Below are 22729 nucleotides of genomic sequence, written 5' to 3'. Positions count from 1 at the left end.
AGCACAGATGTAAATAAGCAAGAAAGGCAGTTTCTGGTGTTTACAGTCTCCCTCCCCAAGGCCCTAGGAAGCAGGTCTGCAATACATTACTCTGCTCAGGGCCTAGATCTGGGCAACTAATGGGGACAATCCTAAAGACCCAGAACAAGTTGAACCAAGAATCAAAGCCACCAGTAACACACAGCCTCCTGCCACTAAATCCCTATGCAAGGAAAGTGAGCATCTGAGTAAACTCGCCATCCAAATCAGATGCCTAGACATCAGCAAAAGTAACAAGTCACTCTGAGAAAAGAGAAGAAATGATCCAAGAAAAGGAATATATCAAAGTCTCCAGAAGAGACACAGGATTTCAGACAACTAACCAAGGAGATGCACACAAACTTCCAAAATCAAATTAATGAACTGAAAGATGATACGGATCGAAAGATAAAAGATATCAAGAAGACACCAAGTGAGCACAAAGAAGAATTTGAAAACTTGAATAGAAAAGTAACTGAACTCATGGGAATGAAAGACACAATAGTGGGATAAAAAACAAATTAGAGGAGAGCAGTTGTACCTCAAGTGGTTGAGGACCTACTTCCCATGTACAAGGTCCCAGGTTTGATCCCTGGCACCTTCTAAAAACAAACAAATGAAAAAATGAACTCTCACTGCAGAGCAGATGTAGCTTAAGGGTTGGGAACCTGCTTACACTATACAAGGTCCTGGGTTCAATTGCCAGTACCTCCTAAATAGGAAACAAACAAACAAACAAAAACAACAACAAAAAACATTAGAGGCATACAACAGCAAGTTTGAAATGACAGAAGAAACAATAAGTGATGCAGAAGACAGAACAGCAGAAATGGAAGAGAGAAGAGAACAGAAAGAGAAAAGAGTGTGAAAAATTGAGCAAGGGCTCCGGGAGTTGAGTGATAACAGAAAACACAACCACATGCATGTCATGTCAGTTCCAGAAGGGGAAGAGAAGGGAAAGGGGCAGAAAGAGTATCTGAGGTAATAAGAGCTGAAAATTTCCCAACCCTCATGAAAGTAATGACCTTGCATGTCCAGGAAGCACAGTGTACCCCAATCAGAATAAATGTGAATAGACCTACTCCAATAGGCCTATTCATATTCATAGTAGATCTAATAGGACTACTCCAACTGTCAAACATCAAAGATAAAGAGAAAATTCTGACAGCAGCAATGAAGAAGCAAATTATCACATACAATGGATGCCCAAAAAGATTTATTGTGGATTTCTCATCAGAACTTGGAGAAGAGAAGACAATTGCATGATATAATTAGGATACTAAAAGAGAAAAACTGCCAGCTGAGAAATCTTTATCCAGCAAAATTGGCCATCAAATATGAAGGTAAGTTTAAAATGCAAAGAAAACAGAAATTAAGAGACTTCATAAAAATGATTCCATTTTGCAGGAAATAATTAAAAGGAAGTCTTACAACCTGACAGAAAAAGACTGGAGACAGAGGCTTGGAGGAGATTATAGAAGAAAGAATAGCGGAAAGGATAAACAAAAGAGCAAAAATACAGACAGAAATATGACAGGACATATGAAAACCAAAGAATAAAGTGATAGAAGTAAATAATGCATTTACCATAATATCATTGAATGTGAATGGATTAAACTCCCCAATCAAAAGATACAGGCTGGGAAATAGACATGGTTCAACTGCTAGAGCATCTGTCTACCACATGGAGGGTCCAGGGCTCAATCCCCATGGCCTCCTGGCCTGTGTGGTAAGCAGGCCCACATGCAGTGCTGCCGTACTCAAGGAGTGCCCTGCTGTGTGGCGTGCCCCCACATAGGGGTGCCCCACATGCAAGGAGTGCACCCCACTAGGAGAGGTGCCCCATGTGAAAAAAAAGTGCAGCTCGCCCAGGAGTGGCACTGAACATCGAGAGCTGACACAGCAAGATGATGCAACAAAAAAAGAGACAATTTCCCTGTGCCACCAGATAATGCAAGCAGACGCAGAAGAATGCACAACAAATGGATGCAGAGAGCATACAATGGAGGGGGAAGGGAATAGAAATAAAATAAATCTTTAAAAAAAAAAGATATAGCCTGACACAATGAATGGAAAAACATGAGCCATCCATGTGCTGCCTACAAGACACTCATCTTAGTTCCAGGGATAAAAACTGCTTGAAAATGAAATCTTTGAAAAAAATACTCCATGCAAACAGTAAACAAAAAAGATCATGTCCTCTACACAAGTAAAAGAAAAAACTTGCAAACTTTGATGAATGATTCTGCAGTTCTTTGGGATTTGAGGGTTCTATGACAAAGGAAATGAGGCCACTGCCTCTTCTGGTTTAGAAAAGCCTGAGAGAAGAGAGAGAAGAGGCAGAAGCAGGAGGGGGAGGAGAGGGAGCAGGAACTGGAGAGAGGAGGGGAGAAATGAGGCATAAAGAATGGCAGGGAAGGTTCATGTGGTCAGAGAGAACCCTGCAAAGGCGCTAATAGAAAAGGGGAAGCTTAAGTGAGCTAGGAGAAAAACCCTCTGACCAGGTTCTGTACTAGAGCAGAAAAGAAAAATGCTTTAATTGGTTCTAGTAATGAAGACTAGCAAGAGACTTGCTCAATTGCAAAATTCCTTTTTCCTCCTAATTGACTCTTGAGTATGTCTGTGTTGGTAACACTTGTTTAACTTAATACCCTAGCTTTTAGCCATTTTTAGAACTAGAGAAACTTATTCCTTGAACAGGAACCAGTCAGGATTTTTGTGGCTTCTTTCCAATGTAGGCACACCTCCTTTTGGATGGCATGGAACTCTACCATCAGCAGGTGACAACTCAGAACTGTGCAGGTGAGAGAGATAGAAGAAAGAAAGTGTTCCTTTCAAGCACCAAAGAGCATTATGATTATGAGAGTTTCTTTTTCCTCCACTTCACAGTATCTACATATTTTTTGTTAGGTGAAAGTGACATAACATAAAATTAACAATTTTAACAGTACATTCTGTGGCATTTAGTACATTCTCTATGTTGTGCATCAAATTTATTTAATTTCAGAACATTTTTATCCATTCTGAAGGAAATCTCATAGACCCAAAAGGAGTTACCCCACCTTCCCCACTCCCCTCAACCTCTGCCAGCCATTAATCATCGTTCTGTCTCCCTTTATTTGCATAGTATGGTGGGGGTGGGGGGTGCAGGAACCTCATATTTTTTAATGTAACATTTTTTGTGCTCAAGGTAGCTTAAAAAAGGCAATTAAATTAAAATTTTTTTTTAAGTTTCCATTTATATGATAGTTTTTTGACATTACAGGAATAATGTGTTTGGAGTGATTACACAAGTCCTAAAAGATGAATTACTGACAGTTTGTCCCAAGTACTTGTCTAAAATATTCCAAGTGCTGATTCATTTATAACCATAGCATTTCATAGATTTTAATTTCCCTTTAAGATTTTCTGCTTTAAAATTCCTGTGTATCTTGGGAAACTACAACAATTCTGTCCATTTTAACTATTTTTATCATCTTGGGTCCTGGAATCATGACCTGTTAGCTGAAAAGGAGTCAGTAACCATCTGTTTACAATGAGACTCCCCGCTCCCCCCACCCAGCGCACCTCCTGCTGCCCTTTATTGGGCTGCACCCTGCGCTTCAGTCTTCTGTGATGTAGAAGAACATTTAACTCACATCAGGGGGGGAGGCTGGCAGCTTTTCCCGGAGGCGTCCCCACTACTGGCCAGGGGGTAGCCACGTGGCCGCCAGGGTCAGACGCTCCTCCCGGAGGACGCAGGTAGGGGCCCGCGAAGTCGCGTGGGACGGGAGCGCGCAGGACCCACAGTACGCTGGGGCCCGCCTGGGGCCGCGGCGGGGGTGGGGCTCCTGGCAAGGGCAGGGCGGGCGCTCAGCCCCGCCGCTGGCCGCGCAGCCGCTTTCCCCACCGCTCAGCCCCGCCCCTGAGGCCCCGCCCAGCACGCGGCGCGGCGGTGGCACCTTTCAGAACCTCGGGTGTTTGGGTCTGGCCGCTGACCTGGTGCTTGGGCCAGGCCGAGGCGCCGCTCAGGGCCAGCCCCCTGTTTGCGGCCCCCCCGTGTGTGAGCCCCCCCCCCTCCCGTGCGGGGCCCCGTGCGTGGGGAGGGCCGTGTCTGGCCAGCGGGGCAGCGAGCGCCGGCCCGGAACCCTCAGGCGGAGCGCGCGGCCCCTCCTCAGACGCGCGCCTGCGCCGGGCTCGGAGCCCGGTACGTGTGCGGACCCCACCTGGCGGGCAGGGAGCGCCGGCGGGCCTGTGAGCGGGGCGGGGCGCGGGGCTGCGGGGGCCGCCGGCAGCGCGGAAAAGCGGGCGAGCGGTCGTCCCCGCGCTGCGCTGAGGGCGCACCCGGCCCGTGCAGCCCACGAAGCTACAGCTCGCGGGAAGGTTGTGCGCGGAGCCCCCGTCGGTCCTGCCCTTTCTGCGCGGTTTGGGGCCAGGGGGTTGGGAGCTGCCTTCGCGGGGGGGCCCGTGGGCGACAGGGGGCTCCGGGCCTGTTTCAGTCTTTGGCATTTTTCCAGACTCGGGTAACTTGTTTATTCTGTGAAAGTTAGTTGAATGAAATTACCTCGTTAGAGCTGCAGAGCTATTCACGCATGAACCACCTTCTCTTATCCAAGCCCCGGGTGATAGGCATTTGTATTTTTTTCCAGTTTTGGCGGCCAAGAACTTGCTGTGGGAATCATGGTACAGCAAGTTGTCTTGGATAGATATCTCAGAGTGGAACTAGGAACAATGATGTAAGTTTATATTTTTAAGAAATTGACAAAAGGGTTCCCAAAGTAGCAGCACCATGTGGCATTCTCACTGGAAATGTAATGAGGGCTCCAGGTTTTCCACATCTTCTTAAAAGTTGGTATTATTATCTTGATTTTAGCCATTTTACTATGTCTATATGATAAGTCATAGCAGATTTTAATTTGCGTTTCCCTAGTGATGAAAACAATTGAATGTTTCTTCTCCGGTGAAAGTGTTATTTACATAGTTTCCCATTTTTAAGTGCTGTTTGTCATTTTTTTAACAAATCATTTTTATCGATACGTATCAACAAACAAAGCATACAGTTCACCACACAGTCAGTGGTATTGGACACCATCACATAGTTGTGCATTCATCACCTCAATCTTATTAAAGCATTTTCTTAATTTCAATAATAATAAAAAAAGTAAATCCATCACTCCTCCATCTGTGCTTCCCCTACTGTTCACAGCTCCCATTTTTGGCTATTCTTCCACAAATGCTTTTTTCCTCCTATAAATTAATTTATATTTACATTTTATATAAGTGGAGTCATACAATATGTTATTCAATATATTTAGTTCACAGTAATGCTGTATTTACGGTATTGTCCTTTTGTGTTTGGCTTGCTTCACTCAATATAATGTTCTCCCGGTTCATTGATGTTGTCAAGTGTTTTTTTACTTCATTTCTTTTTTTTTTTTTTAAGATTTATTTTTTATTTATTTCTCCCCCCTTCCCCACCCCACCACCAGTTGTCTGCTCTCTCTGTCCATTCGCTGTGTGTTCTCCTTGTGCGAGCTTGTATTTTTCAGCGACACCCAGAATCTGTGTCTCATTTTGTTGCGTCATCTTGCTGCATGGGCTCTCCGTGTGTGTGGCGCCATTCCTGGGCAGACTGTGCTTTTTTCACACTGGGTGGCTCTCCTTATGGGGTGCACTCTTTGTGCATGGGGCTCCCCTCTGTGGGGGACATCCCTGCATGGCACTTGCAAAAATCAGCACTGTGCATGGGCCAGCTCATCACACCAATCAGGAGGCCCTGGGTTTGAACCTTGGACCTCCCATAAAGTAGGCAGACACCCTATCCATTGGGCCAAATCCACTTGCCCATTTCTTCTTAAGAGCTGCATAATATTCCATCGTGGGAATAAAGCACTGTTTGTCCATTTGTCAGTTGATGGACACCTGGGTTGTTTCCAGCTTTTGACATCGTGAATAGAACTGCTATGAACATGGGTGTGCAGATGTATATTTGTTTCACTGCTTTCAGTTCTGGGTGTAGACCCAATAGTGATAGTGCTGGGTCACTGGCAAATCTATACTCAACTTCTTTAGGAACTGCCCAACAGTCCTTCACAGTGGCTGTACCATTTGCATTCCCACCAAGTGTGAGTAAGAGTTCTTATCACTCCACATCCTCTCCAACATTTGTAGTTCTCTTTTTAATAGTGGCCATTCTGATAGGTGTGAAATGATATCTCTTAGTTATGATTTGCATTTCCCTAATCATTACTCATATTGAACATTTTTTCATGTGTTTTCTTGCCATGTGTATTTCTTCTTTGGACAAATGTCTATTCATGTCTTTTGCCCATTTTTTAATTGAGTCATTTGTTTTTTTATTATTGAGTTGTAACATCTCTTTACATATCATGGATATTAAACCCTTATTGGACATGTGATTTCCAAGCTTTCCTTCTGCTGAGGCAGCTGCTTTTTCACCATTTGACAAAGTCCTGTGAGGTGCACACATGTTTAATTTTGAGGAGGTCCCATTTATCTCTTTTTTCTTTTGTTTCATGTGCTTTGGGTGTAAGGTCTGAAAAGTCACCATGAACATTTAAGATGTTTCTCTACATTTTCTTCAAGCAGTTTTATGGTCCTTACTTTTATATTTAGGCCTCTGATCCATTTTGAGTTGATTCTTGTATAGGATGTAAGATAGGGGTCCTGTTCCATTTTTTTGGTTATAGATATCCAGGTCTCCCAGCACCATTTATTGAAGGGACTTTTTCCCCATTAACATGGACTTGGTAGGTGTCTGAAGAACTAGTTGACCATGGAGGTGAGGGTTTATTTCTGGACTCTAAATTCTATTACACTGATCAATGAGTCTCTCTTTATGCCAGTGCCATGCTGTTTTGACCACAGTAGCTTTGTAATATGTTTCAAGGTCTGGCAGTGAAATTCTTCCCACTTTGCTCTTCTTTTTTAGAATGCTTTTGGTTACTTGGATGCATTTTCCCTTCCAAATGTATTTGGTAATTGCCTTTTCTATTTCTGTCAAGTAGGCTGTTGGAATTTTGATTGGTTTTACATTGAGTCTATAAATCAGTTTAGGTTGGATTGACATCTTCACGATATTTAGTCTTAGAGTACCACTGTTTTGTAGTTTTCCACATATAGGTCCTGTACTTCTTTGACGAAGTTGCTCCCTACATATTGAGTCTTTTTGTTGCTATTGTAAGTGGAATCTTCCCCCGATTTCTCCTCAGATTGTGCATTACTACAGTACAAGAACACTGATTTCTGCATGTGGATCTTGTATTCTGCCACTTTGCTGAACTCATTTATTAGCTCAAGTAGCTTTGTTGTAGACATTTCAGAATTTTCTAAATATAGGATCATGTCATCTGCAAATAGCACAAGTTTTATTGTACCCTCTTCCTATTTGGATGCCTTTAATTTTTTCTTCTTCTCTAATTGCTCTAACTAGAACTCGTAGTACAATGTTGAATAGCAATGGTGATAGTGAGCATCCTTGTTTTGTTCCTGATCTTAGATGGAAAGCTTTCAACATTTCCCCACTGAGTACAATGTTGGCTGTGGGTTTAACATATATGCCTTTTATCATATTGTGGCATTTTCCTTCTATTCATACCTTTTGAAGTGTTTTTTACCAAGAAAGAATGCTGGATTCTGTCAAATAACTTTTCTGTGTCTATTGTGATCATCATGTGTTTTTTCCCTTCAATTTTTTTTAATGTGGTGTATTTTGTTGATAGTTTTTTTATGTGGAACTAGCTTTGCATACCAGGAACAAATTCCCCTTGGTCGTGATGTGTAAGTCTTTGATAATGTTGCTGGATTCAATTTGTCAATATTTTGTTGAGAGAATTTTTGCATCTCTGTGTTCATTGAAGAGATGAGTCTGTACTTTTCTTTCCTTGTACTGTCTTTCTCTGTCTTTGGTGTTAGGGTGATGTTGGCTTCATAAAAAGAGTGGGGTAATTTTCCCTCCTCTTCATTATGTTGGAAGAGTTTAAAAAGGATTGTTGGTAATTCTTTTTGAAATGCTTGGTAGAATTCATCTCTGAAGTCATCTGGTCCTGAGCTTTTCCTTGTTGGGAGGTGTTTGATGATGGATTTGGTCTCTTTAAACGTGGTTGGTTTGTTAATTCTTGTATTTCTTGTAGTGTCAGTGTAGGTTGGTTGTGTCTTTCTAGGAATTTTCCCATTTCTAGGTTGTCATTGTTGGCATACAGTTTCTCATAGTATCATCTTTTGATTCTTTTTATTTCTGTGGGGTCAGTCATTACTTCCCTCCTTTCATTTCTGATTGTATTTATTTGCCTGTTTTTCTCCTTTGGTAATATTGCTAGCGATTTGTCAATTTTACATATCTTCTCAAAGAACCAGCTTTTGGTTTTGATTTTCTCTATTTTCTTTTTGTTGTTGTTCTCAGTTTCATTTATTTCTGCTCTAATCTTTATTATTTCTTTCCTTCTGCTTGCTTTGAGGATTGGTTTGCTGTTCTTTCTCCAATTTCTCTAGGTGTTCAGTTAAGTCTTTGAGTTTAGCTCTTTCTACTTTTTTAATATAGGTGTTTAGGGCTATAAATTTCCCTCTCAAGACTGGCTTTGCTGTATCCCGTAAGTTTTGGTAATTTGTGTTCTCATTTTCATTTGTCTCAATACATTTACTGATTTCACTTGCAATTTCTTCTTTGATCCACTGATAATTTAAGAGTGTGTTATTTAGGCTCCACACAGTTGCAAAGTTACTTTTTTCCTGTCTATTCTTGATTTCCAATTTCGTTCCATTATAATCTAAGAAGGTTCTTTGTATAACTTCAGTCTTTTCATATGTACTGAGACCTGCAGTATGCCCTACATGTAGTGTATCCTGGTGAAGGATCCATGGGCACGTGAGAAGAATGTATAACCTGCTGCATTTGGATGCAGCATTCTATGTGTCTGTTAGGTCTAACTCATTTATTATTCTTTAAGTTCTCTCTTCCCTTGTTGATCTTCTGTCCAGTTGTTCTGTCTCATGATGTGAGTGGTATATTAGAGCCTCCAGTGATTATTGTAGAGATGCCTGTTTCTCCCTTCAGTTTTGACAGAGTTTGTCTTATGTATTTTGGGGCACCCTGGTTAGGTTCATTAATATATTTTCCTGGTGGGTTGTCCTTTTTATTAATATATAATGGCTTTCTCTGACTCATAACTTTTTTTCACTTCAAGTCTGTTTTGTCCAATAATAATATAGCTGTCCCTGCTCTTTTTTGGTTACTATTTGCATGGAGTATCTTTTTCCAACCTTTTACTTATAGCTGGTTTGTATCCATGAGTCAGAGATGAGTCTCTTATAAGCAGCATATGGATGGCTCATGTGTTTATTATTCATTACACCTCCACTGAGGCTCAGGGCCCAGCTGACACATGAACTGTCCAGAGATTCAAGTCTTTTGGATGTATACCTACCAATTCCAGCATCAACTATAGGTTCAAATAAAAGAAATAGAAGAGGCATGTGTAGAGAAGTCACATTTGAGTCTAACTCTGTCACACTCGGGAGCACAAACTCCAAAGGAGGACCCAGTGGCCAGGCATCAATCTCTGGAGCTATCTGCCCTGACCATATGAGCTGGGTGTCTCTGAATCCCTCAGGTGTCCCACTATTTGTGGTAGCATCTGCTTTGGCAGTCTATGACATCCTGCAGAGACATTTATAAGTGTAGCTCTCTGATGGCCTCCTGGCTTACTTTGAAGTCTCTTAGCCATATCAACTCATGTATCTTTACCTTTTCCCCCTTTAGTTCAAGGTCCTTTTCCAGTTGCATCATCAGCTGGTGCTTGATAGTAATCCCTCAGTGTCAGGGAGGATCATTCCTGGGAGTCATGTCCCACATTGGGGGAGAAGGTAATGCATTTATATGCTGAGTTTGGCTTAGAGAGAGGCCACATTTGAGTAACATGGAGGCTCTCAGGAAGTAACTCTTAAGTATCCTACATCACTAGGCTAAGTTGCAAATTTAAGAGCAAAAACACATAAGCATAGTCATCAATCTCAAGGATATATCAATGGACCATCCTTTTTCACTAGTCATTGCTCCTTGGTGGATTGTTGCTATAGCATTAGAGAATGTGGCAGAGCTCCCAAGGATAGGACTTCAATATTATTTCAGTTGTTATGTTACTCTACCCACTGTGGCAATGCCCCATGAACATTTGAACATATTTATATACCTTGTATATATCCCCAGGTGAGCTTCCTCCCATGTTCCCCCATCATGGACACCCCACACCAATGGTCCTCCCCTACCATAGTTGTAACCCTTCTGTGATCTAAAACTTCTTCAAAAATGAAAACAAGAATATTTTCAAATTCACTTAATAGGAAAATGAAGTCATAATGAAAGGTTTAAACATAAATAAAATACATAATAATTTAAGAAAACTAAAACTAAAATAAGGTTTAAAAAGGGTATTTAAAATATGAAAAATTAAAAATGAAAAATTTTAAAAATTAAGTTTTGCCTTTCATCACCATAATATATGTTGTCCTATATGTACAGTTACATTTTCTTCCATTACTTCCCCAGTATTATACCTTTTTCATTTTGTCTTCAGAGACAGTAAAGTCACATATAGAATATACAGGACCTCATATATACCCAACATCCTCCCCTTTTTCCCCTTTCCTTGTTAAGAACTTTTTTACATGTGGATGGTACATTTGTTACAACTGATGTACAAGTATTAAAACATAGCTGCAAACTAAGGTCAGTGGTTTCTATTATGGTTTACATTTTAGACCAGATACTTTTATACATTTCTGATGAAATTTAACATGGCCTGTTTCTGTCGATGCAAGATCATACAGAACACTTCCTTTGCCCCCTAAATACCTACTCTTCCATTGATCCTTTCCTCCCTCTCCCTCCCCTCAGGACCCACTCTGATCACCAGGCTTCACTCCTTGAAGGACAAGATTCATAATTCTTGCAACAATGCTGATGGCTTGACACAGTAGTCTGTCCTCCCTTATTAGGAACCACCCGTACTCTCCAGAGACACCCTCCCCTGTGTTTGAGAACATATCAAGGCTCCCCTGTATGGAAGTTCAACTCCTTTCCACTCATTATATGGGTCTCCCTCCACTAATCCAACACACTATGACAACATCATCACTTGCACTTTCTCTAGAAGACTGCCCCAGGTGTGCCCTGTCCTAAATATACCTCCCTTCAACACCCTAAACCAGTAGCCCTTCCTTTTCATATTGCCAAAACAATTTTCTCAGCATTGTAGTTTCAACCATATACCTACCAATCCCCAGTGTTCACCTGCTACCTTCCCCAACCGTTCCTCCCTTTCCATGGACCAACCAAGCCATCCTCCCTACCTAGCTCCCTGTCAAGCTTGCACCACCCAACCCAATAGTATCTCTGCACCCTTGTCATATCCCTTCACTGCACAACTACTCACACCTTATAGATTTCACCCCTATGGGATTGGGTCACAACCTTCTATCCCTTTCTATTTCCTGTAAACCTATCTTCCAGACTCTAGCTCCCTGAGTTGGCTCACTTAGCTTAATTCTTATCAAAGAGGTCATGTAATATTTGTCCTTCAATGCCTGGCTTGCTTCACTCAACATAAGGCCCTTCAGATAGATTCATGTTATCCCATGTGTTGTACTGTATTCCTTCTTACAGTTGAATAATATTCCATTGTATGTATAGACTATATTTTGATTATCCATTCATCTCTTAATGGACACTTATATTGATTCCAGTTTTGGCAATAGTGAACAATGCTTCTGTGAACATTGTTGTGCATAATCGGTTCTTGTCTTTGTTTTCGGTTCTTCTGGGTATATACCCAGCAGTGGAATTGATGGGTCTTATGACAGAACTACAGTTCGTTTTTTGAGGAAATCCCAAACTGTCATCCACAATGGCTGGGCCATTCTACATTCCCACCAGCAGTAGATGAGGGTGTCCATTACTCCACATCCTCTCCAACACCTTAGTCCTCTGATTTCTTTAATGTCTGCCAGTGTAATGGAAGTAAGATGGTATCTCATTGTAGTTTTGATTTCCATTTCCCTAGTAGTGATGTTGAGCATCTTTTCATATGCTTTTTAGCCTTTTGTATTGCTTCTTTGGAGAAATGTCTATTCAAATCACTTGCCCATTTTTTAAATGGGTTGTTTGTCTTTTTATTTTTGAGGTACAGAATTTCTTTACATGTGCAGGATATTAGGCCTCTGTCAGATATTTTGTTACCAAATACTTTCTACCATTGTTGAGGCTGTCTTTTCACTTTTGTCACAAACTCCTTTCCGGTGCAAATGGTTTTAATTTTGAGGAGGTCCCATTTATCTATGTTTTTCTTTTGTTTCTCATCCTTTGGATTTGAAGTTCATGAAGACATTTCCTATTACAAGGTCTGATAGAAACTTCCTTACTTACCTTCCAAGGTCTTTATGGTCTTGGCTCTTATAATTAAATCTTTGATCCATCTTTAGTTAGTTTTTGTATAAGGTGTGAGATGGATATTCTTTTGGATATTCATATCCAGTCTCGAAGCACCGTTTGTTGAAGAGGCCATTCTCTCCCAGTTGAGTGGGCTTGGTGGCTTTGCTGAGGATCAAATGACTGTATATGCCATGATCAATATCAGAACTCTCAGTTCTGTTCCATTAGTTATTAAGTCTGTTCTTGTGACAGTACCATGCAGTTTTGACCATTGTAGCTTTGTAATACACTTTAAAGTCAGTTAGTGTGATTCCTCCAATTTCATTGTACTTTGTCAATATGTCTTTGAATATTCAGGGACTCTTGCCCTTCCAAATAAATTTCATGGTAAGTCTTTCCAATCCATTTAAAAAATGCTGTGTTGATTTTTATTGGGATTGCATTAAATCTGTAGATTAGTTTGGGTAGGATAGACATCTCAATGATATTTAGTCTTCTTATCCATGAGCAGGGAATATTCTTCCATTTATTTAAGTCTTCTTTGATTTCCTTTAACAGTTCTTTGTAGTTGTCTGCGTATAAGTCATTTAGTTCTTTAGTTAAATTATTCCTAGGTATTTTGATTTTTTAGTTTCTATTGTAAATGTTTTTTTTTTTAATTTCCTGATCAGATTGCTCATTATTGGTGTAGAGGAATGCTACTTATTTTTTTCCTGTTGTTCTTATAACCTTTGACTTTACTGAATGCATAAGTTCTAGAAGCTTTGTTTCTGAGGGCTTTCTATGTATAGGACCATGTCGTCTGTAAATAGTGAAACTTTTACTTCTTCCTTTCCAATTTTGATGCCTTTTACATCTTTTTCTGGCCTCAGTGATCATGCAAGTACTTGTAACACAGTGCTAAATAGGAGCAGTGACAGTGGGCATCCTTCTCTTGTGTCCAATCTTAGATGGAAAGCTTTTAGGATTTCACCATTGTCTTATGATTTAGCTGTGGGTTTTTCATAAATACCTTATATTATGTTGAGGAAGTTTCCTTCTATTCCTATCTTTTGGGGTGTTTTAAACAGGAAAGGGTGTGTTTTGTCAAATGCTTTTCCTGCATCTGTAGAGATGATCATGTGTTTTTTTCCCTTTGATCTCTTTAGGTGGTATATTTTATTGATTGATTTTCTCATGTTTAATGCTCCTTGCATACCCAGGATGAAAGCCATTTAGTCATGGTGTGTAATTTGCTTGATGTGTTGTTGAATATGATTAGCAAGTATTTTGTTGAAGATTTTAGCATCTGGTTCATTAGAGATTGGTCTGTAGTTTTCCTTTCTTGTAGCATCTTTGTTTGGGTTTGGTATTAGGGTAATGTTGGCATCCGAGACTGAGGTAGGCGATGTTCCTTCTACTTCTATTTTTTGAAAGAGTTTAAGCAGGATTGGTGTTCTTTCTGGAATGTTTGGTAGAATTCACATGTGAAACTGTCAGTTCCTGGGGTCTTCTTAGTTCAGAGGTTTTTGATGGCTGATTCTATCTCTTTACCTGTGATTGGTCTGTTGAGTTCATTTTTCTTCTTTCACCAGTGTAGACTACTTGTGTGTTTCTAGGAATTTGCTTATTTCCTCTAAATTATTCTTTTTGGCATATAATTTTTCAAAGTATCCTCTTATGATACACTTTGTTTCTGTGGGGCCAGTGGTGATTTCCCTTTCCTCATTTCTTATTTTATGTATTTGCATCTTCTTTTGTTTTCTTTGTTAGTGTAGCTAAGGCTTTGTCAATTTTATTGAACTCTAAGAACCAGGTTTTGGTTTTATTTTTTGTAGTCCTTTCTTATTTTCAATTTCATTTAGTTCTGCATTAATCTTCGTTATGTCCTCCATTGTAATTCCTTTGGGGTTAGCTTGTTGTTCATTTTCTAGTTTCTCCAGGTGTGCAGTTACATCTTTGATTTTAGCACTTCTTTTTAATATCAACACTTATGGCTATGAATTTTCCTCTCAGTACAGTTTTTGCTGCATCCCATAGGTTATGCTATGTTGTGTTATTTCATTCATTTCAAGGTAGTTACTGAATTCTTTGCAATTTTCTCTTTGAACCATTGATTGTCTAAGAGTGTATTGTTTGACTTCCATGTCTTTGTGCCTAATCTGCTTCTCTGCTCCTTGCTGATTTCCAGCTTCAGTCCATTGTGGTCAGATAAGTTACTTTGTGTAATTTAAATCTTTCTGAATTCATTGAGAGCTGTTCTGTTGCCTAGCATATAGTCTATCCTGGAAAATGATCCATGTGCTCTCAGAAAGATTGTATATGGCACAGTATTTGAGTGTAATGTTATGTGTATGTCAATTAGGTCCAGATCCTCTAATGTATTATTTAGGGTCATTGCTTCTTTATTGATTCTCATTGAGATGTTCTGCCTAATGGTAATAATGGTGTGTTAAAGTTCCCCAGAGTAATTGTAGAGGCATGTATTTCCCCACTTAGTTATTTCCCTTGTTTGTCTCATGTATTTTGAGGTTCCCTGGTTTGGAGCATAAATGTTTTTGATTGTTCTTTGTTCTTGATAGATTTCTCTCTTTTTTTAATATATAGTCATTTTTTTGTCTCTTATAATAGTTTCGCATGTAAAGTGTATTTTGTATGGTTTTTCTATAGCTACTCTCACCTTCTGATTATTGTTTGCATGTACAATTGTTTTCCATTCATTCACTTTCTGTCTCCTTGCATCCCTGGGTCCTTGATGAGTTTATTGTAGGCAGCATATGGATGGCTCATATTTCCTTATCCATTCTGCCAGTCTGTGTGTCTTGACTCTTTGAAAAGTTTAAGCCTTTAACATTAAATGTTATTACTGTCAGGGAATTACTTATATTAGCCACATTTTTTTAGACTTATATATGACATATGTTGTTTTTATTTCTCTTCTTATCTTTTTATTCTTACACCCTCCTCCACCTCTCTCCTTTTTTTCCCTTTCATCCTAAAGAACTCCCTTTAGTTTTTTTTTAAAGATTTATTTTTTATTTTATTTACCCTTTCCCCCCAACCACCCCATAGTCTGGTCTCTGTGTCCATTTGCTGCGTGTTCTTTGTCCACTTCTGTTGTTGTCAGTGGCATGGGAATCTGTGTTTCTTTTCATTGCAACATCTTATTGTGTCAGCTCTCTATGTGTGTGGTGCCATTCCTGGGCAGACTGCACTTTCTTTCACACTGGGTGGCTCTCCTTATGGGGCACACTCTTTGTGCCTAGGGCTCCCCTATGCAGGGAGCACCCCTGTGTGGTATGGCACTCCTTCCTTGTGTGCATCAGCACTGCATGTGGGCCAGCTCCACATGGGTCAAGGAGGCCCAGGGTTTGAACTGTGGCCCTCCCATGTGGTAGCAGATGCCCTATCCACTGGGCCAAGTCTGCTTCCCTCCTTTTAGTATTTCTTGAATGTCAGGTTTCTTATTGACAAATGCTGTTAATTTCTCTTTATCTGTTAATATATTGCTATCTCCTTCATTTTTTGAATGCCAGATTTGCTGGATAGAGAATTTTTGGCAGGAAGTTTTTTCTTTTAGCACCTTAACTCTGTCATACCACTGCCTTCTTGCCTGTATGGTTTCAGATGGGAAATCAGCACTTAATCTTTTTGAGCTACCCTTGTATGTGATGGATCTCTTTTCTCTTGCTACTTTCAGTATTCTGTCTTTGTCATGAGCTTTGGACAATTTGACAAGTATATGTCTTTGGTAGAGCTGTTGGGATTTATACTTTTTGGGTTGTGCTTTACTTTCTGGACATGTGCGTCCCTCTCCCTCAGTAGGGTTGGGAAGTTATCAGCCATCATTTCCTCCAGCACTGCTTCTGTCCCCTTTTCCTTCTCTTTTCCCTCTGGGATGCCTACAGTGCATATGTTTCTGCAATTCAAATCCTTAGGTCCCTGCTGGGATTTTTCTGTCTTTTCATACTTCTGTTTTGCTATCTGATTTCAGATATACTCCCTTCCTCCTCACTGATTCTTTCCTCTGTCTGTTCACATCTGCTGTTTTGTGGTTTCAGTGTATTTTTGATTTCCTGCATTGTGGCATTCATCAACATCATATCCATTATCTTTTTATGTATGTATGTTTTCAATTTATTCAGTATGTTCTCCCAGTGTCTTTTTTTTTTTTTAAGATTTTTAAATTTATTTTTCTCCCATAGGTGTGTCAGTCTCTACATACCTTCTTCACCACTTTTCCTGGCAGTCCTCAAGGTTGTTTTTTCGGGGGAAGCAGGCTTGGCCCAATGAATAGGGCATCAGCCTACTGCATGGGAGGTCCACAGTTCAAACCCCAGGCCTCCTTGCCCCATGTGGTTATGACCCATGTACAGTACTGATACATGCAGGGATTGCCATACCAAGCAGGGGTGTCCCCTAAGTAGGGGAGCCCCATGTGCAGGGAGTGTGCCCCGTAAGGAGAGCTGCCCAGCTTGAAAGAAAGTGCACCTGCCCAAGAATGGTGCTGCACACACGGAGAGCTGACACAACAAGATGAATAAAGAAGAAACAGATTCCAGGTGACACTGATAAGGGCAGAAGGGGACACAGAAGAACACACAGCAAATGGACACAGAGAGCAGACAACTGGGGGGAGGGGAAGGGGAGAGAAATTTTAAAAATGAATCTTTAAAAAAAGTTTTTTTGATATTTGGTCCTCTAGAATATCCTCTCAGTTGTCTCTGTTCCCTTGAAAAAAATGCTAGCCCATAGGAAAGGAAAGAGATAAGAGAAGAAGAATAGTAATAATAATGCAGAAAAGGTAAAGAGGAACTGCATAAGAGCTAGGAAACTAATGAATATAAGTAAAAAACCATAAAAAATACAAAGGAATAAGAATAAAAAGAGTTGGAATAGAAAAAATTAAAGAAGAATGAAAATAGAAAAAAAAAAATAGAATGAATTAAAATGCCAAGCACATCAGAAGAAAGTAGAAGGAAAGAAAAAGGAAAGAGAGAAAAAATTAAGACCAAAGAAGAACTGGTAGAATGAAAGAAAAGCAACGGAAGTCAGAAGGCAGAAAAACAAAAGGAAGAGAAATAAAATAGGTTGAAAAATAAGTTTTAAAAAAAGGAACAAAAAAGGGAAAAGAGCAAAGAAAACAAAAGAGTAAGAAAGAAGCCACCCCAGAAGAGCAGCCTTCCCTCTTAGGCCCCCAGAGACCTCATAGGCTGCTGGTGTTCATCAGTCAGTCACCTACAGCCTGCCTTCCACAGGTGATGCATTCAGTTTTACCTAGTAAAATAAAGGAAAAAGGAAAAAAAATCCAAGAAACCATTAAAGAAACAATAGAATCTCAGCCTTATGTCCCTATCATGAGGTACTCGCAGTGTGCCTCCTCTCTCTGGATTCCTTCACTCAGGAGGCACCAGGGCTCCAACCAGGCACCCACATGCAAGGCAGGGGCTTCCCTCTTGTGCTACAGCAGCTCTGTGAGCCAAACAGGCTTTTGGAAGCTTGTCTGGCTCTTCCGGGCCCTGTTTCCCTTCAGAATTGGACTTTCTAACAGTTTTCAGGGGCTGGGCTAGTTGAGTGCCCATCCCTGCCCCTCCTTGATCAAGTTCCTCTCTCCCAGGGTGGCTGGGTGTGACAGCCTGCCTGAGCAGATTCCCTCTATGCTCTCCCCAGGGCCACCCCAGTGCTGGCTGGTGTCTTCCTGGAGATTCAAAGGGGGCTGACTTTTCCAAACTCACAGAAGGGAAACCACTCCCCACCCTGTGCCAGACCCCCTTCCTCCAGGGAATGCTCCCTCCCACTCAGCTGGCCTTTGAGATCCAGGGGGTCTATGGAGGCTATTTGCCTTGAGGGTGGGGCTTGCCCACCACCTTTTCCAACCACAGGGATGAGCACCTCACGGTTTTCCCTTGGGCTCTTTATCTCTTTGCCCAGCTCCCTCCTGAATGATGCCTGCTGCCTCCTGCTCCTTGGATTCCCAAAACAGCTCACTCAAGTTAGGCCCTTGCCCCCTCTCTGCCATTTTTTTTCAAAAGAGATGAGCAGTACCCACTTCCATTGACACCATTTTCCAGATTAGTGCATCTACAAATTTTTAATGTGCTCAGTGAGTGAAAAGAAAACATGAGAATGATGTGTCCCCAAGTAGAGAATATCAATAAAGGGCTAGAAAGTATTCATTTAGTGGAAATAGAAATTTTGGAGTTGAAAAATAGAATATGAGAACTCCTCTAGAAGTGGTCAACAGGTGTTTCCCTGACTGTCACAGTGTGGGCTCGCCCGGAGGGCCACTGCAGGGGCGGTGTGGGCTCGGGCGGAGGGCTGCAACACACGGAGGGGCCTTCCAAGAAGGCACTCCAGGGCCGGCAAGGTGCGGAGGACGCGCGGTAGGAAGAAGACTACCGAGGAGACCAGGATCTGTGTGCAAGTCTGATTTATTCAGGAAGTACAGCAGTTAATATAGGGTGAAGATGGGGGAGGGGCAGGGGGCGTGGCCGGGGGCGGCAGACGGCTGATAGGTTCATGCAGGGGTGCATCACTGGTTGCGGGCAGAAGACGGGGTAGCCAGGGTTCTCGGCGGCAGCGAGGCGGGGCTGTCATGGCGCGGCAGTGGCCCTCGGGGGAGAGGCGGGGTTAGGCCACCGAGGGGGAAGCGGATGCAGCTGGGCAGAGGGGCGGGCAGTAACAGTTTCTGGGATGAGATGGGCCACTGCTCCACCCAAATGGGCTCCTCGGTATCCCATTCAAGAGGAGTGGGTGCTGGAGGTGTAATGCGAGCAGTGGCGTATATCATTGGGGGGGAGCCGTGGATAGAATGGCTCCGCAGTTTGAGAGGACATCCCGGCCCCAGAGGATATTGTCGATGCCGGGCAGGACAAGGGGGCGGAAGGTGCCTTGGTGGCCTTCCTTGTCCTTCCAAATAAGATCTCGGCTGGTTTGGAATGAGGGAGCTGTTCCAGTGGCTCCAATGACGTGGGGGCCGGGGAGCACACCCCAGTTGTGTGCGGCTGTTTCTGGGAAGCAGGATATTTCTGCCCCGGTGTACGCCCGAACCCCAAGCGGAGGGCCTTAACGCCCGTTCCCGCCACCCGGGTCTGACTCGCACCGGTGCCTGGAGACGAGCTGACCCTTGCTGTCGCTGCGCTCCCACACGGTTCCACCCTACACCTGACTAAAGATCTAAACAACTCCCTCAGCAGCCTGGAGTGTGCACCTTCCTATTTCAGTCCTTCCTCATCCAGATCATGTGCACTCCAAAAGATGTAGCAGTGAGACCTAGTTTTCTTATTAATTTTACTGGTCACTAGTGATGTTGAGTGAATTTTCATACCCTTGCTCATGCTTAACTCACTGCAGATCCTGTGATTTAGGGTATAAAGAGGAGGGGACTTGATCAATTATTGTGTTTTCAGAGACCTCTGCTTCCTTCTGAGAACCAAAAACTGCTCCCAGCCTAAATGAAAATACAACAATGGAGAAACAGCTCCATACTCAGAGATATTCCACATCCTGGCCTCTGCATCCCCATGAGATTTACAGGGAATATTGCCCTCCATTAACAGGGAGAATTACAACTCAAATTTCTCCAAACCCCAATATCCCTCAGAGAATCCCACATATTCCTACCCAAGTCAGCCAGATCTCAATGAAAGCCCTCCTCATGTTATATAAATTAGTCTACCCCAGTCTCACAAGGGAGAAAGGTGATTGTTTCCTCTATTAAAAACACTTATTGAAGCCATTTAAATTGGAGAATTGGTTTTTCCATTTCTGTAAACAAAAATGGCTGCTGGGATTTTTATAACTATTATATTGAATTTGTAGTTCCCTGTGGGTAGTATTGATATTAGAACAATACAGTCTTATCATCGTTGAACAATAGATGTCTTGCCATATGTTTAGGTCTTGTTTAGTTTCATTCAGTTATGTTTTGCTAGTGTTCATGTGTTTTATCCTTTTATTAAATTTATTTTAGCTATTTTATTTGTTAGCAGCTGATATTGAGTGGACTAAATTTTTGTTGTGCTGCATAAATAAAATTGACTTTGTGTATTTATCTCCTATGATGCAAGTTTGCTTAATGCCTTTATTGTTGCATTAGTGTTGTTGTGGCTTCTTTGGAATTATGTATTTAAAGGAGTATGTCATCTATAGGGATGGCTTTCCTTCTTCCATTCCAATATGGATGACTTTATTTCTTTTTCTTATCCAATTGCTCTGGCTCGAACTTCTAGTACAATGTTGAAAATCAGTGATGAAAGTGAGTTAACTCATCTTGTTCATGAACTGTTGGGAAGGGTTTTCAGTATTTCACTATTGAGTGTGATGTTAGCTGTGGATTTTTTAAATGCAGCTGTGAACAGAGTAGAATGACTTCCACAAATGACCATCCATGTAGTGAGCAGCAGAAAGTCCCCATATTATAGGCATCCTGTGAGTGCATTCCTGAAATCCTGGAATGTGAGTTATTTGTAGAATACCTACATTTTTGTGGTTTGAAGAATTTAGTTCTCACTAATGTCCATATGTTCAAGGTTTAATAATAAGATCATGATAGACTATGTCTGAAATATTTTCATGCGTTTTTAAATTTTAAAAATTCAATAAACCCTATTAAATGAATTTTTCTTTCTATGGGTTATTTATAAAATAGTATTTTAATTGGAGTAAGAACAAGTATTAGCCAGAATCCTTGAGGACATGTGTGTGTCTGATGATAGGTATCAAGTCATATGGTGGTAATATTGTAGTCCAGATAGAAATGATGCTGAACCTATTTGATTATGAATCTAAACCAATAAAAAATTTTCTAAATTTGCTGAATATGAACCATGATTGCTAACACCAAATATGTATGAAAATAGATTGATTTAAAACTAAATAGAAAATAACTGTAGTCATAAAGTATAAAAACTAAAATCTAATGATTGTAGGAATACAATGCATTAAATATACAAAAACAAGATAATTCAGAAATGAAATATAGCATAACTTATTGAAATGACATACATATTGTTTTTGAATATATATAGACTTTTATAGATCATTGATTTTGGAAATCTATAGACGTATAGAGAATGACTAGATTTTGGCAACATGGTAATGTTTCTCAAGAGAGGAGTAGATGTAAAAGGAACATTCAGTAGTCAGATGGAGGAAAAAAATAGACAAGAGAAGGTGTGGTAGAGGTAATGAACTGAGTGAAGACCCTTCTTGGAAGAGTAGTGGAAGTACAGAATCTGAAAATATCAGGAAGAAAGCTTCCATAATTTAAAATATTTCATAAAACATGTAGAAAGAGAAACAGAGCTGTATTGTTAGAAAGCTATTTTCAGCCTCACTTCTGTCTATAAAGTTTATTTAATCATATGAAAAGCAGAGAAAAAACATAATTTTCAAGTATCAAAGTAATATAGGGAGAAAAGGAGTAGGTGCAGAGTAATCCACAACAAATGAATGAAAATTCTTTGTCATGATCTATATTATGTAGTGAAATATACTTTCTGAAAAGTAGAGAACAGGCATTAAGAAAATGAAATAATACATGGTAAGATATCATAAATTAAAAAAACTCAAAAAATGAATGAGAAGAAATAAGAAAAATGGAAATACAGCTCAAAATTGAAGTATAATCTCTAAGAAATAGGGTGACAAGATAATGCTTAAGTAGATAGAAACAGTGAAAAGCTGAAAGGGCTGAAAAATTAAATGGAGAATGTTAAAGATTAAAGAAAAACAGTCAAAAGTAGAGGAATGGTTCAGATGATCCACTAGCTGAACCCTGGGTGCCTGATGCAGGAAGTGGGCGGGGCCATCCCCAGTCTGGAGGCCTTGGGTGGGCCCTGAGGTCTGGGTGGGGCCTGCATGTGGGCAGTGCTGGAAGCTGCCCCACTCCCTCCCATGATGCTCAGCTCCAGGCTGCAGGCCTTGGTAGATTGTGTCCAGGCTCCTTCAGCGTGGCCTTTGGTGATGGCTGTGACTCCTCAGGTGCTAGGCTGCCTTGAGCTCTGTACCCTGGGGCATTTGTGGGAGGTGTTAGTCCTGTGCACTGGGGAGGGTGCAGACCTGTGCTGAGTCTCATCCTTTAATACTGGACCTCCTGCTACTGGAGCAGAAGGTGGTGCATTCATCTGGGTGGACCTGGGGGACTCCAGATCACTGATTTGTCAGTTAAAGAAAGTCCATGAACTGGGTTTCCACAGAGCTGTTAAACAGATGAATGAGCTCCAGGATGACTGTGTGCTCCCCCTTGTTGAGGGCAGTCCTGGTTTATGTCCTTTGTCCTGCCTTTTCATGTCACCCCCTCTCACT

The sequence above is a fragment of the Dasypus novemcinctus genome, chromosome 7, assembly GCF_030445035.2.
Source record: "Dasypus novemcinctus isolate mDasNov1 chromosome 7, mDasNov1.1.hap2, whole genome shotgun sequence".
Taxonomy (NCBI): domain Eukaryota; kingdom Metazoa; phylum Chordata; class Mammalia; order Cingulata; family Dasypodidae; genus Dasypus; species Dasypus novemcinctus.
Note: the sequence above shows the minus strand (reverse complement) of the source record.